The sequence below is a fragment of the Erpetoichthys calabaricus genome, chromosome 6, assembly GCF_900747795.2.
Source record: "Erpetoichthys calabaricus chromosome 6, fErpCal1.3, whole genome shotgun sequence".
Lineage (NCBI taxonomy): Eukaryota > Metazoa > Chordata > Cladistia > Polypteriformes > Polypteridae > Erpetoichthys > Erpetoichthys calabaricus.
The window spans coordinates 57790459-57804276 of record NC_041399.2 but is presented as its reverse complement, the minus strand read 5'-3'; positions in this window follow the sequence as shown (position 1 = coordinate 57804276).

Below are 13818 nucleotides of genomic sequence, written 5' to 3'. Positions count from 1 at the left end.
TTGATCTTCTTCCTGAAGAGACAGAAAGACCATGGAAATCTGAAAAGAGGCTACAGGATATTCTGATTGACAGGTGAGATCTGTTAATGGTGAAGATGGTTCATGGTCACTCCTTTAATGGTTTGATCAGAGACGACTGAGAGTAGGTTTGGGAACACAATATGTTCCTGCTGTTGCTTTTAAGGTGTATGTCAGGCATGTCAAACTCACTACCATTGGTGGGCCGCTTCGACTGCCATACGTGCGTCAGTGGGCCGCACTGTAACAAATACTATTATACTATTATACAAAGTTACTGTAGCTTTCTTTCCAATACTGAAAACTTTAAAAAACGTAACACTTAAAGTTTAAAGAAAAGCAATTTATTTCCATACAGTCTCCATACAACAGTGTAGAATTAGAGTCTTAGCCTCTTAGCTAGGTCCTTATTATATTATATTCATTATATTATATTTATTGCTTATATAGGAGCCTTACAGTGTGAGATTTATTTTTTTTGTCCTGACACTTGGCATCTCTTGTTAGTAACCAGTTCGTCAATATCAGGCTTGAAATCTTGTGCAGCTGCAACTTTTATGAGGGATGAAAGGTGCTCAATGGTAAGTCTTGAGCGATGTGGTATTTTGGTAGCTTTCATTAACGAAAACAATTGCTCACAAAGGTAATTGCTTCCGAACATAGACAGTACTCTCGATGCCAACTTACGGATCTGCACATACGAGGGTGGCAGGTAAGCATACAAGCCTGGCACACCAACTTCGTTGTATTTTGCCTTCAGAATAGAATCTGACTGCACTTCAATCAATTCCATTTGGATATTCTCAGGTGCATTCTCAACGTTGTAAGAGAACAGCGCAATGCCCTGTTTGTGTGAACTGAAATCACGAAAATGGTCACTGAATTCATTGCTCAGTCATTCAAGTTGGAAAACAAATCCTCCAAAAATCAAATTTTACTTTACTAAGTTCACTTCAAAGTTTATATTGTAAAATAAGCAGATATGCAAAAAGCCACCTGACCTACAATAATTTTACAAACTCAAAATCACAAAAATATGTTAATAAACAACTCACCAACTTCTCGCGTCCACTTCAGATCTTCAGCTGTAGTCTGCACTAACTGCTCGTTACAATTCTAGCACAAATTTACATAAAACTAGAGCAAAAATATGTGAAAATATGCGGGCTATTACTACTCGTGATGGTCAGTTCTGCCCAGTGGCCAGTCTCAGCAGCCTAGTCAGTAGTGTAGCCTTAGCAGGGGCGGCTCTAGGCTCGTGGCGGCCCTGGGCAGAGAAAGAATCGGTGACCCCTTCACCTGGCAATGTCAATACGGTATCTTATGCACGGCGGTTGGCCACATCCATTACGGACACTGCATAGCCGCCTCGTGCTCATGACACGCTTCTATATACACGTGTCCGTAACTTGAAAACCAAGTGGCGGCCCATGATATTTTCATTACGGCAGAACGTTAGAATACTACATATACCTTACTTCTCCGACTCTAGCGACATTTGTAAATACAGTGTACTAATTAAAAACAAACACAGTGTTTTTCAGCCACATTGCCGTCAGCTGTGTCGTTATTCTCTCTTTGTGTTTTATATTCTATATATTGGCGTGACGGCCCCTGGGATTTGGCGGCACCGTGCAAGTGCACAGTTTGCACATGCCTAAGGCCACCCCTGCTGCCCGCTGCTGCAGCCTAGCACTTCAGTTGTGACGCTGCGGCTCATTAACTTTGGTCAAGGCTCGTGGCTATACTAGCAAATGACGTTTCCGGTACCGTAATGCGATGGGAAAACGCGCTTTTGTCAGAAGGCAGAAGTAAGAAAAGTCAATAAGTAACACCGAAGATGCAGAATGATTCAATCACAAATGATAGTAATCATTTTGTACAAGTTCAGTGCTAACTAGGATCTGTCATGCGGGCCGCACAAATTTCTGTTGCGGGCCGCGTGTTTGACATGCCTGGTGTATGTTATTGGCAAGCTTCCACAAAGAATGAAAGTTTAGTTATTCTGGAACACTAGGGGCAGCTAGAGGGAATGGCTGAAAATGACTCTGGCATCTGCTTCATGCGAAAGGGCATACTGAAAACAGAGGTAAGAGGACAGTTCAGGAGAAGGTTCTTGGACAATAAGAGATATAGGAGGTTTTTTGTGGTACTTTGGTGGTGGGCAGGGAACTCCAGAGGACTAAAGCCACATTCTTTATCTTTTGTTGGCTTTTTGTTCTTCCTGTGTTGATTTCTTCAGAGGTTTATTAGAAATAAGCACACCAATTCCAACACCTTTGGCATTCTTGCATTGTTTAATATATGTAGAGACACCACATTGCTGCAGTCTTCTACTACAAATTATAATACTGAAAACAATATGAAGAGAATTTAGAATAAGAATTAGAACCCAAAAATAGCACTTATCAGCTTACCAAAGGAGAAATTAGTAAGAGCTTTCATTAAATCTGCTTACCATTGCTGTCTCATCAACTTGTTAAACAAGTTAGCTGATAAACCCCAGGAAAATAAAACAGTGTTAAATGATCTAAGGTTGGTCCTGAAGTTTACTATTGACAATATAGCCAAACTTGACTAAGCGAAGCATAGATGATGGGTTAAAGGGAAAAATAATCCTTCCAATGGTGTAGCTTCATCGTTTTCTTAAACAAACCTTTTCATATTAATGAAAATAAAGTGTGGTATATTTATCTTAAAAATGTCTGAAACTAGCTGAGCTAAACATGCAATCTTAATACTTTATGCTACATTGAATGATAACAGTTTAGAAAGAGCCTGCATATAATACATGTATTAGTCACTTACTGCTATAAAGCAATACCTTAGTAAATGCATTGTGTGGATTTAATAAGGATTATAAAGCACCAAGACAACCGGGCTACCTACAGAGCATTTTGTAGTCCCTTATTATGTTAATTGTGTTTATTCTGATACAAACTGCAAAAATGATGAGCAGAGAAGCTTGTCTTATTGTAGTAATGGCACCACTCCCATAAATAACAGCAACAGCTCTGCCTTTCTTCTTTAGCTCAGTTAGTTAAATCACTTGTGTATACATGATGAAATTATGAGCACAAGGGCTGGAGTGCAATCTCAAGTAGGGGACAAGTCATAGCAGGAACCAAAGAAGAACTTTGTCCCTGTTAAAATAATGTTAGAAATTTCATGTTCATTGCCAAGAATGATCAACTTAATAGAGTAATAGTAGCATCACTGCTGCATGTAACAAAGATGTTACTGTTTCTATGAGGGCTTGAGAAAATCTTCAATTAACAGGTCAGGTCAATTGTATTTTCATTTCATAGCCAGGCTGTGTGGATGGTGTTTGATCTCAAGTAGGTGACGAGTGGCAGCGGATGAAACACATCTCAGTTGCAACATGATTCTGTGTGTGTTATGCTACCTCAGATTACATAACTTTGGTATGCAGTATCTGCTCTTTAATACATTTTGCGTGGTAAAGATCTTAGAAAGTTAAAGCAGAGCAGTAATATGAACTGAAAATATACTCTTACACTGATTTTGCATCAGCCTTATAGAATTCCATAAGTAATTATGTAGCGACAACAACATACACACATTATCATAACAAAGATGTTTATGCAAGACAAACAAAACCTCTTGATGCATGTATCTGTACCTTGATGAACTTGACTTCCTGGAGGTGAAGTTCATATAATAGTGAAGAGCATATATTGTAATGATGCTTTTAGTTGATGCTGGAGATAATATAGAAATACAGAGTGATGACAATACGAAGTGCCATTATGAATAGTTATGAATTCTGAATATTACTTGTGCCTTTGTCTATGTGAACAATTGTAACATAAATAATTTCCCTCAAAATTAATAAAGTTTTCTGATTCTGATTCTGAATTATGCTTCACATCCTCTCTCTGACACACTAGCACTGAGTACCTTTACCCAATAAATTATTCAACAGAAGTGTGTCAAGAAATGCTACTGGCATACATATGGCAATATTTTTTTCTCTGTAATTCTTGGTGTACAAATAAAGTATCTATCTATCTATCTATCTATCTATCTATCTATCTATCTATCTATCTATCTATCTATCTATCTATCTATCTATCTATTGTGACGGATGGCCGGGGCCCATGCCCAGCCGGGATGCCCCTTCGACACATGGTCCGGGGTAATTGCCATGGGCTGTACACTACTTCCCCCGGAATGTTTGGTAGCAGCCCCCCTGGGTTGCATCGGGGCTACAGGCATGGGACTTTGGAGCTCAGCCTTGTTGGACTCCGTGGCCACCTCCAGGGGGAGCTGCTTGGCTTAACCCTTTAACCGCCAACTTCCTAAATATTCCCCATGCCAGGCGAAATCTGAACAATTTTCGTTTTTTTACTTTACATTTATTCAAGCAGTATTTACCTGCTGAAATGTTTCAAATAAATGGTCAATCAAAGGACGTAGCTTGAACAAGCAGTCACAGTTTGGATCTTTCTTATCTGGCTCAGATAACGGGCAGCAGTCCAGTTGAGATGCTGGGGATACACCCACTCATCGCCATCATCCGATGCGTCGTCATTCACAGTATCATGCAGCGCACGTTGCTGATCATCATTGTCGCTAAAATCTTCTTCAGAACTGCTACAATCATGATCAGAATTATTGTCCAAAATCGCCTGCAAAACCTCATTTGAAGTCAGTTTACGTTTCGCCATATTCACAGCTTTCACTTTCGAATCACATCACGTGAGCGGCCAATACAACCGCAGAGTTGTCGAAATACAATGTAGTAATAATACCCACGCCAAACTGTCAGTTATACTACGCGCCAGGCATTCATATAACCATAGGCAAATGTGCCGGATAATTCCGGCAGTAAGGCGTCAGCAATAACGCTACGATGCCGGATATATCCGGCAGAGGGCGGTTAAGAGGTTAACGAGCCAGTGTGGGCTGGAAAGCAGCCACACCCGGAAGTGCAGCCCGAATTAGGTTAATTATCACCTCAAACACTTCCGGGTGGGCTATATAAGGAGTCAGCAGCCACCACTCCGGAAGCCAGAGTCGGGAGGAGGAGGACAACACTTGCCAGGAGAAGTGGTGGTGAAGACCAGTGTGTTTTGTTTTGGTGTATTTACTTTGTGCTTTTGGGACTGTGCTGTGGCTGAGGGGCATGGGAAAGACATGCCCCCCAGCTGAAGAAAAATAAATTTGTGTTATATTTACGTGTGCCACCCTGTCTCTTTGTGCCGGGCTGGATGCCTATATAGCACCTTTTCAAACTATCTATCTATCTATCTATCTATCTATCTATCTATCTATCTATCTATCTATCTATCTATCTATCTATCTATCTATCTAATGTGTTCAACTGATCAAATATTTTCACATAACATTTGAGGATCAATCCCAAAATCGCTCACATGGGTATATTTCATTGTTGTTTTGTATAAAAGCAGTGAAAAAAGATTGTGACTATGGTACCTAACATTTTAGAGTATGAAAAACCTCAGGTTTTCTACTTTGTGTACATTTCACTAATCTTGAATTTCATATTATCATGTGTGCACATCAGAGGACCACCTTGCAGGCTCTGATCAGTAATGTGGTACCACTCTGAGGTGACAGGGGGAGCTGTCACTAACTCTCCTGTCTCTTTCCTCAGCTCAAAGAGGACACCCCAGTAGAAATATGAAAAGAGGCTCCAGGATATTCTGATTGACAGGTGACATGATGAGATCTGTTAATGGTGAAGATGGTTCATGGTCATTCCTTTAATGGTTAGATCAGAGGCGACTGAGAGTAGGTTTGGGAACACAATATGTTCCTGCTGTTGCTTTTAAGGTGTATGTTAATGGCAAGCATCCACAAAGAATGAAAGTTTAGTTATGCTGGAACACTAGGGGCAGCTAGAGGGAATGGCTGAAAATGACTCTGGCATCTGCTTCATGCGAAAGGGCATACAGAAAACAGAGGTAAGAGGACAGTTCAAATAAAATAGATCGTGACTATGGTATCTAAAATTTTAGAGTATGAAAAATCTCAGGTTTTTATTTCAAAACATTTCAATATACATCAATAAATCATTTTTTAAGCAATTAGATTCAACAATAACCTCATTTATTTGAAACTCAAAACACCCACGTATCCAAAGAAAGACCCTGCAAAGACCTAAGGCAGAAGGTGGCATGGCTCTACCCAACTTTCAGTTTTATTACTGAGCAGCAAACATACAAGCTATAAAAACCTGGACACAAACAGATGAACATACACAAGCTTGGTCCGCAATAGAAGTAAAATCCTGCAGTACTTCTTTATATTCCCTGCTTTGTGCCCCAATAAATGCAAGTTATCGCCAATATACTAATAACCCAATTGTGCTTCACTCACTCAGGACATGGGACCAATGTAGAAAGCATTTTAAGATGGAGAATCTTTTATCTGTGGCACCCCTGCAAGAGAACCACCTCTTTCAACCCTCGCAAACATATGCAGTTTTTAATATCCGGAAAAGATTTGGGATTAAATTGCTTAGAGATCTTTATATACTGTAGACAACATCTTTGCATCCTATGAACAATTACATTCCAAATTTATTTTTCCAGCTACACATTTCTTTCACTATTTTCAAATTATGAACTTTGTTAAACAGAACCTGCCCGATTTTTCTCATCTTGCACCCTCCTCCATGCCGGAAAAAATACTGCTCAATTTCGAGGACTTAAACACCATCTCTGCAACATATAAAATTATTTTACAGTCCCTCCCTTTCAAAGATCCAAGAGGACAATGGGAAAAAGATCTCTTAATCAATATATCAGAAAAGGAGTGGAAAATAGCAATACAGAGAATTCACTCGACCTCCATATGCGCAAAGCATACAATTATTCAAATCAAAATTACATATCGAGCACATCTGTCTCGCTTAAAACTGTCCAAAATGTTTCCAGGGCAAGATCCAACCTGCGAACGCTGCAACCAAGTCCCAGCCTCACTGGGTCACATGTTTTGGGCCTGCACCTAATTAACATCATTTTGGATCAAAATTTTTAAGTGCCTCTCAGACAGCCTTCGTGTCACAATCCCTCCTAATCCATTAACAGCTGTGTTTGGTGTTCTTCCAGATGGGTTTAAATTGGAGAAGGACAAACAAACTGTGATTGCATTAACCACACTTTTGGCACGCAGACTTATTTTGCTAAACTGGAAGAATCCTAATTCTCCTCTTTTAAGTCAGTGGGAAACCAATGTTTTATATTATTTGAACTTGGAACAAATCAAATTCTCAGTTAGAGGATCTGTACAGAACTTTTTCAAAACCTGGCAGGATATAATCCTCTTTAATAAAATCCCTGTGTGCGTCCAGGTGTCTGTGTCTTCTGGTGAAGTGCGCATGCGCTGGGCACGGTGCGATGCGCGATATTATTGTCAGAGGAAGTTAGAGGCGTTTTATGGAAATACAAACCAGTATTTCTGTGAGAGGAAATTAAAGGTACACAATACAGTGACGCATATTACAGCCACATACAAGCCAGTATTATTGTCAGAGGAGATTAAAGGCATATTACCGACGCGCACGCCTGTATTAAAGTCAGAGAAAATTAAAGGTATATTACGGACGTACAAGCCAGCAGACGTACAAAATAGTATTACTGTCACAGAAAATTAAAGACACACAATACACGGCGGCTGCCCATGAAGAACGGTCAGCTCAGCAAGTAAACATCAACAAAAGAAAGGCTGAAAGAAAGAAAAATACGACCAACAAAAAGAATGAGGTCAAAGTCCCTTGCCATTTAATATAGACTGTTCCTACTAATGTTTATGCACTACTGTTCTAGCGCCCGTTATTGTAACGGGCTAAATGACTAGTCAATAATATTTTAGAATAAGCTCTTAAAGCACCGAGAAAGCAATTCTTTCTGCATTTTTTTTTCTCTTCTTCTTCATTCATCTCTATTGCCCTATTAAACTAATCAATTTAGGTAGGTTTACAAGCTTTAAGGTTTACCCCATTGGCCATGCTCTCTTTCTCAGGGGTGGGGGTCGATCTGTTTTCAATCCTATTTTTTGCAAAAACTGATCTATTTGTATGGAATGATTAAAATTAATAAAATTAAAAAAAAAATCTCAAGTTTTCTACTTTGTGTACATTTCACTAATCTTGAATTTCGTATTGTCATGTGTGCACATCAGAGGACCACCTTGCAGGCTCTGATCAGTAATGTGGTACCACTCCGAGGTGATAGGGGGAGCTGTCACTATCTATCCTGTCTCTTTCCTCAGATCAGAGAAGACACCCCAGTAGGTTGACTGACCTCTCCCCAGTCGCCTTTGAAAGTCCAGAGTATATAAAACACCCATCCCCAGAAGGCAGCATCTCACTTGTGACCCAAGCCTTCAGTAGTACGAAGCACCCAGCCAAATCGGTTAATAGTGAAATGCTGGTTAAGCAATTACATGTGTCCTAGCAACCCCGGGCGCCTGTTTGTTTCTTAGTATTTTAGTAGTAGGTATGTCGTCTCCCAACGGGACGGCACCCCGACTATTTAAGGGACTGTGTGAGTCAATCTGTTCCACAATATTTAACACATTAACAGAACATGGTATGAAAACGTACAACTTCTTTTACAATACAATGTGCTTATTGAGCATTTAGGATCTCAAAAGCATGTGATTTAAAATAATTTTCAGAATTGTTAATAAAAAAAGGAGAATTACTTTTGAAACACTCCCTTTTCAGTTTTTAAATTTTTATACTGAATAGATTTTTTTTTAAATATTGCATCGTTGTCTATAATTTCTGTGATTTAAATACTTAATAATAAACCCCTTAGTAATAAATCCCTTAGTGGAGTGCTAGCTCAGAACATCATTCCAGAAAGTAAAAAAAAAGAAGTTTTACAAGTGTGTGAAAATTTTGCAAAAACTTTCCAAGTAATACTTGAAAGGAAATCTGTTGAGAACGCTTAACATATATATTCTGCTTTTAAAAACATAGGTTTCTGACATCTGTGAAATAACAACTTTGGTTTCCAAGAATAACGAGACATTAAAAACAAAAAAGCAAAGAAAAAATTCAGAACCATATATAGTTTATAATAAAATTAGTGACAAAATTCTTAAAGAATTCAGCTTGAGGTACAGATTGCTTTAGTCAAGTATGTAAGTAAAAAAGAATACTCTGTAATACTATAATAATTTAAACTGTAAAGGTGCAGCGTTTTTCAATGAAAATTTGGAAAACTTGCTATCAATCATTCAGACAAAACAAGTGTATTAATATTATGTAAATGAATGTCACACTAAACTTGTTTTATTAGACATTTACTAAAAACATTGAAAAAAATCTATTAATATAAAGTGCTATTTAATCTCCTTTTAGCTTAATGGGAATGCAGAGAAAGGGAATCACCATCCTAACATTTTCCACACCTAGAAAATATCAAGAAGTCTGAAACATACCGTGATTGTTTATTTACTACAATAAAGCTCACAAGGTAGGGAAGACACAAAAGAATGCACACTGCCCTACTGACCTCCTGGGCCAGCATTCACAGTTAGTGGTCTCGTCTGTTCAATGGGATGGCTATCCCACTTGCCCACCTCAAAAATGAAACTCTAACCACTCCTGTCTCAGAAGATGAGCATTTTTGGAGACTCACTAAAACAATTCTGAATATAAAGTATAAGGTAAGCCCTTGTAGAACAAGATGCAAACCCCAGTGAAATATGAGAAAAGAGGTATGAATACCAAAAAAGGCACTGCAATCTGCTTCTCTCTGTCAAAGACGAAAGGATAGAGAAAAAACTGATGCGATCACCCATGAAGATTTTCTTCAGAGGTTATGGAGCAAAGGGTAAGGTGGTTTGAAGAGAAAGCGGACAACAGTTTGGCTTTCCTTACAGCTGCCTCACCCCTACCATACATTCTGAGAAAAAGAGAAAAAACAGAAATTAAATCTACCCAAGAAGGAAAGATGAAGGTGATGAAGACACAGTCAGGAACGAGGAATGAACAGAGCCAGATGACATAGTTTTACATGCTGGTATTAAGTACAGTGTTCTGTTGACACTTTAATAGCAGTAAAGAATGTATGGATTTTTGGAGAGCTAAAATGTTGCTATGTTGAATCTGATAGGAAGCTTAAAAGCCCTTTTTTAGACTAAAGTTCTTCAATTACAAAAATGCTTGCTAGGCTGCTTATCCTTGTGGTGTGTGTGAGAATGATTCTGCCATGGTATTTCATCTTTTTCAAGAATTCTTTGGTGGGGCTGAAATTGCACCTCTAAAATGAAATGTGAGGCATTTGAGACTACCATACAGAATAGTAAGCATAAAACCAGAAAAAGAGAGGGAAAAGGATGGGGTAAGGCAGCTTATCAAGGACACTGTGTCCCCCAGGACGATGGATGGCAGCTTCCCTGGACTGCAGCAGTGCCCCGGATGCCCGCAGAGCACTATGGGACTTGGATTTTGGCAACACAACTCTGTTGGGTACTGTGGGTGCCGACAGGAGATGCTGCAGGGAGACTGGGGATTCTCTACTGTTTACATAGCCCGGAAGTATTTCAAAGTCACAAGGATGGAAGCACAGAAGTATTTCCGGGCTGAAGAAAAATACAATTCTCCATCTGACCCAGAAGTGCTGACAAGTCACATAGACGGAAAGACAGATGCACTTGCGGGTCAAGAACTATATAAAGGACAGGAGGAGATCCAGCAAGTGAGCCGAAGTTGGGAGGTAGAGGAGAAAGCTTGCTGGGAGGTGTGGAGGAGATATTAAGAATTATTATTGCTTTATTGTTGTGTTTATTGTGGCTCTGGTGCTTTGGAGGCAATATTACAAAAGAAGAAAAAAGATTAAAAGTCTTCTGAGTGCTTTTAACCTGTGTCCTGCATCTGTCTGTTGGGAAAATGGTGGGCAACAGTGCCACCTAGCGTTCACTTACTTACAGCGCGTACAGTATAAAGTGATTTTTACTTGCATGTCTCCCAAAGAGTAGTGAAAGTAGTGTAGACCAGGGGTAGGCAACGTCGGTCCTGGAGTGCCACAGTATGTGCAGGTTTTTGTTCCAACCCAGTTCCTTAACGAGAACTCAATTATTGCTGATGAAGCACATATTGTTTAAGTGACATTTTAATGCTTCATTTTAGTGGTCTCGCTTGTTAAGGTTCTCCAACCTTAATTGCTTATTTCAATCTTAAACTGCTGCATTCAGTGTTTTAATTGCTCCTTATTAGCAATAAGATGTAAAACAGGGGTAGGCAATGTCGGTCCTGGTGAGCCGCAGTGGCTACAGGTTTTCATTCAACCCAATTGCTTAATTAGAAACCAATCATTGCCAATCTCAGACCTTATTTAATTTTATGGATTGTTAGTCTGTGCAATGTAAGGCTTTTACATCGTAGATTTTTTTCCTTTCCAAGGATATCATCCAAATGATTTGAAGCCTAAAACAGATCATTTTCAGTCTGTCACATTTTTCTATTAAGTGTTTTATTAAATCAAACCGTGCATGATGAACACACACAGATGTAATTGGAAAAAAGCTAGCTGGAGAACTGCTGGCTGCTTTGTCTTTTACATCTTATTGCTAATAAGGAGCAATTAAAACACTGAATGCAGCAGTTTAAGATTGAAATAAGCAATTAAGGTTGGAGAACCTTAACAAGCGAGACCACTAAAATGAAGCATTAAAATGTCACTTAAGCAATATGTGCTTCATCAGCAATAATTGAGTTCTCGTTAAGGAACTGGGTTGGAACAAAAACCTGCACATACTGTGGCACTCCAGGACCGACGTTGCCTACCCCTGGTGTAGACAACAGATAATAAACACCACAATATATTTTGAATATAATGTTAACTGATATACATGAAACACAAATCAAGGGACATTATCATGCAATTATCAATACAAATGAATGTTATGAAGCATTATAAACTGAAGTTAAAAACTTTCCCTGAATCTAGTGCTACAAGTGCTAATGGCACTATATCACTTGGCAAAAAGGAAAATGGACAAATGTGTCTGTACTAAAGATAGCTTGTAATATACATAAAATATACAGAATGAGTAGGGCCTTATATAGTAGCAATCATCTGAGTTATGAAAAGACACATCCTGCGTCAGAATCCAGGGACTAATAATTAACTCTCTGAAGCCCATTTGTGAGAGAATGTATGTAAAATATTGATTCAATTATAGAAACTATATTTTAGAAATTACTAAAATTTTCTAATGTAAAAAATGAGGCTACAGTATGTCACCAGGAGATGAAATCTGAGGAACTAGGCAGGCCCTACTAATATAAGACAAAGTTTTAAAAAAAATGAACATTACATATATTGCTGTATGCCCGATGTTGTTATGCTGCAGAAATTGGCAAAGGAGTTTTTTACGTGATTAAATGTCTGAAGATACAGTACATCTTAAGCCATGAAGAGCAGTTGAAAACAGATGGAAAGCATGTGGGTGCATGAGGGATTGTTGATAATATACCACCTGGAACTGCAAATCCAGAATCTTCTCATCTTGCCACTCCATTTACTCTTTAGGCAGACATTGCCGAGTAGACTTGTCCAACAATGAATCCCAAGAGGCTATGATGCTGCACTGCATCCATCTAAGGTTCTTTTCCAATGCTGACTCCACCCTTCTGGTGGCATCTGCTGTCCCTTGAAATATAAAAGTTAGTCCAGAGCCTTCTAAGACAGTGGTCAAAGTAAGCAAGTGACACTTTCAACTGCGAAAAGACAAGTTCAACATACAAGCTTGACATGTTGAGTGTCAATAAAAAAGTCATGGCTAACATGATCAAAATTTTCAGAACCCCATTTTTACAGTTTTTAATTAAATTTACAGAGTTTACTATCTCAATGTTCCCTGAAAATAAAAGAAAGATTGAGATTTGCTTACTTTGACCACTGTTAGCTGTACTTGAATCTGTTGTCCAGAGAGGCACCTATCACGCAAAATGTTGACTCTCAGAAATTTGTCTTCTTATTAGATTGGCCGGCATTGACTCAGCTGTAGAATGGTCAGTAGAGGAGAGAAGGCTAGTTGGCCAAGGTGTCCAGGACTCTGACTGTGTCTGGCTTATCTAACTCCTTTTTCACAATCTGGCTGTGGTTCTATAATTAACTGATGGACAGATATTGTTGTTTTTTTTTATTTTAATTTGTTTTTACTAATTCCTCTAATTATGAAAGAGGGTTACTTGTATTCTGTTTTGTGTATTGTATTCATCTAATTTTTTTGACACCCTTGCAAACCCAGCCTATTTGGAAGGGGTCTCTCTCTGAATTGCCTTTCCCAGGATTTCTTCCATATTTTTATCATTCTCTACAAACATTTTTTGGGAGTTTTGTCTTCTTTGCCAGTCAAGGCTGGAGTTCTATCAAAAATAGGGCCTGTTAAAGCCCAGTGAGGTATTCCTTGTATGATTTTGGACTATAGAAAAAATAAATTGTTGTTGTTATTCTTATTCTTTTGCAGCTTTGGATCTACCAGATCTGTTTCTTTCAGAGTTTCCTCCAATTTCAAAGTTCTTTTAAATGTAGGAAAGTGTACTCATTGAAAACTTGGCTTTTTTGTAGTTTTTCTAAAGGATATACCTATAATTGTATGGATTATCATGGTCTGTCTGTTTATCTATCTTAGTTAATTGCCTTTCTGTCATCATTATAAAAGCCATATACCATGGTCTGCTGTGCAATATAGTCCAAATAATGTTTCAGAGAGTGTACCAACACAGTTTGTTCCAAAACTACTTTTAGATCGACAGAGGGTTTGTAAATAGTCAACAAAAGATGGAAC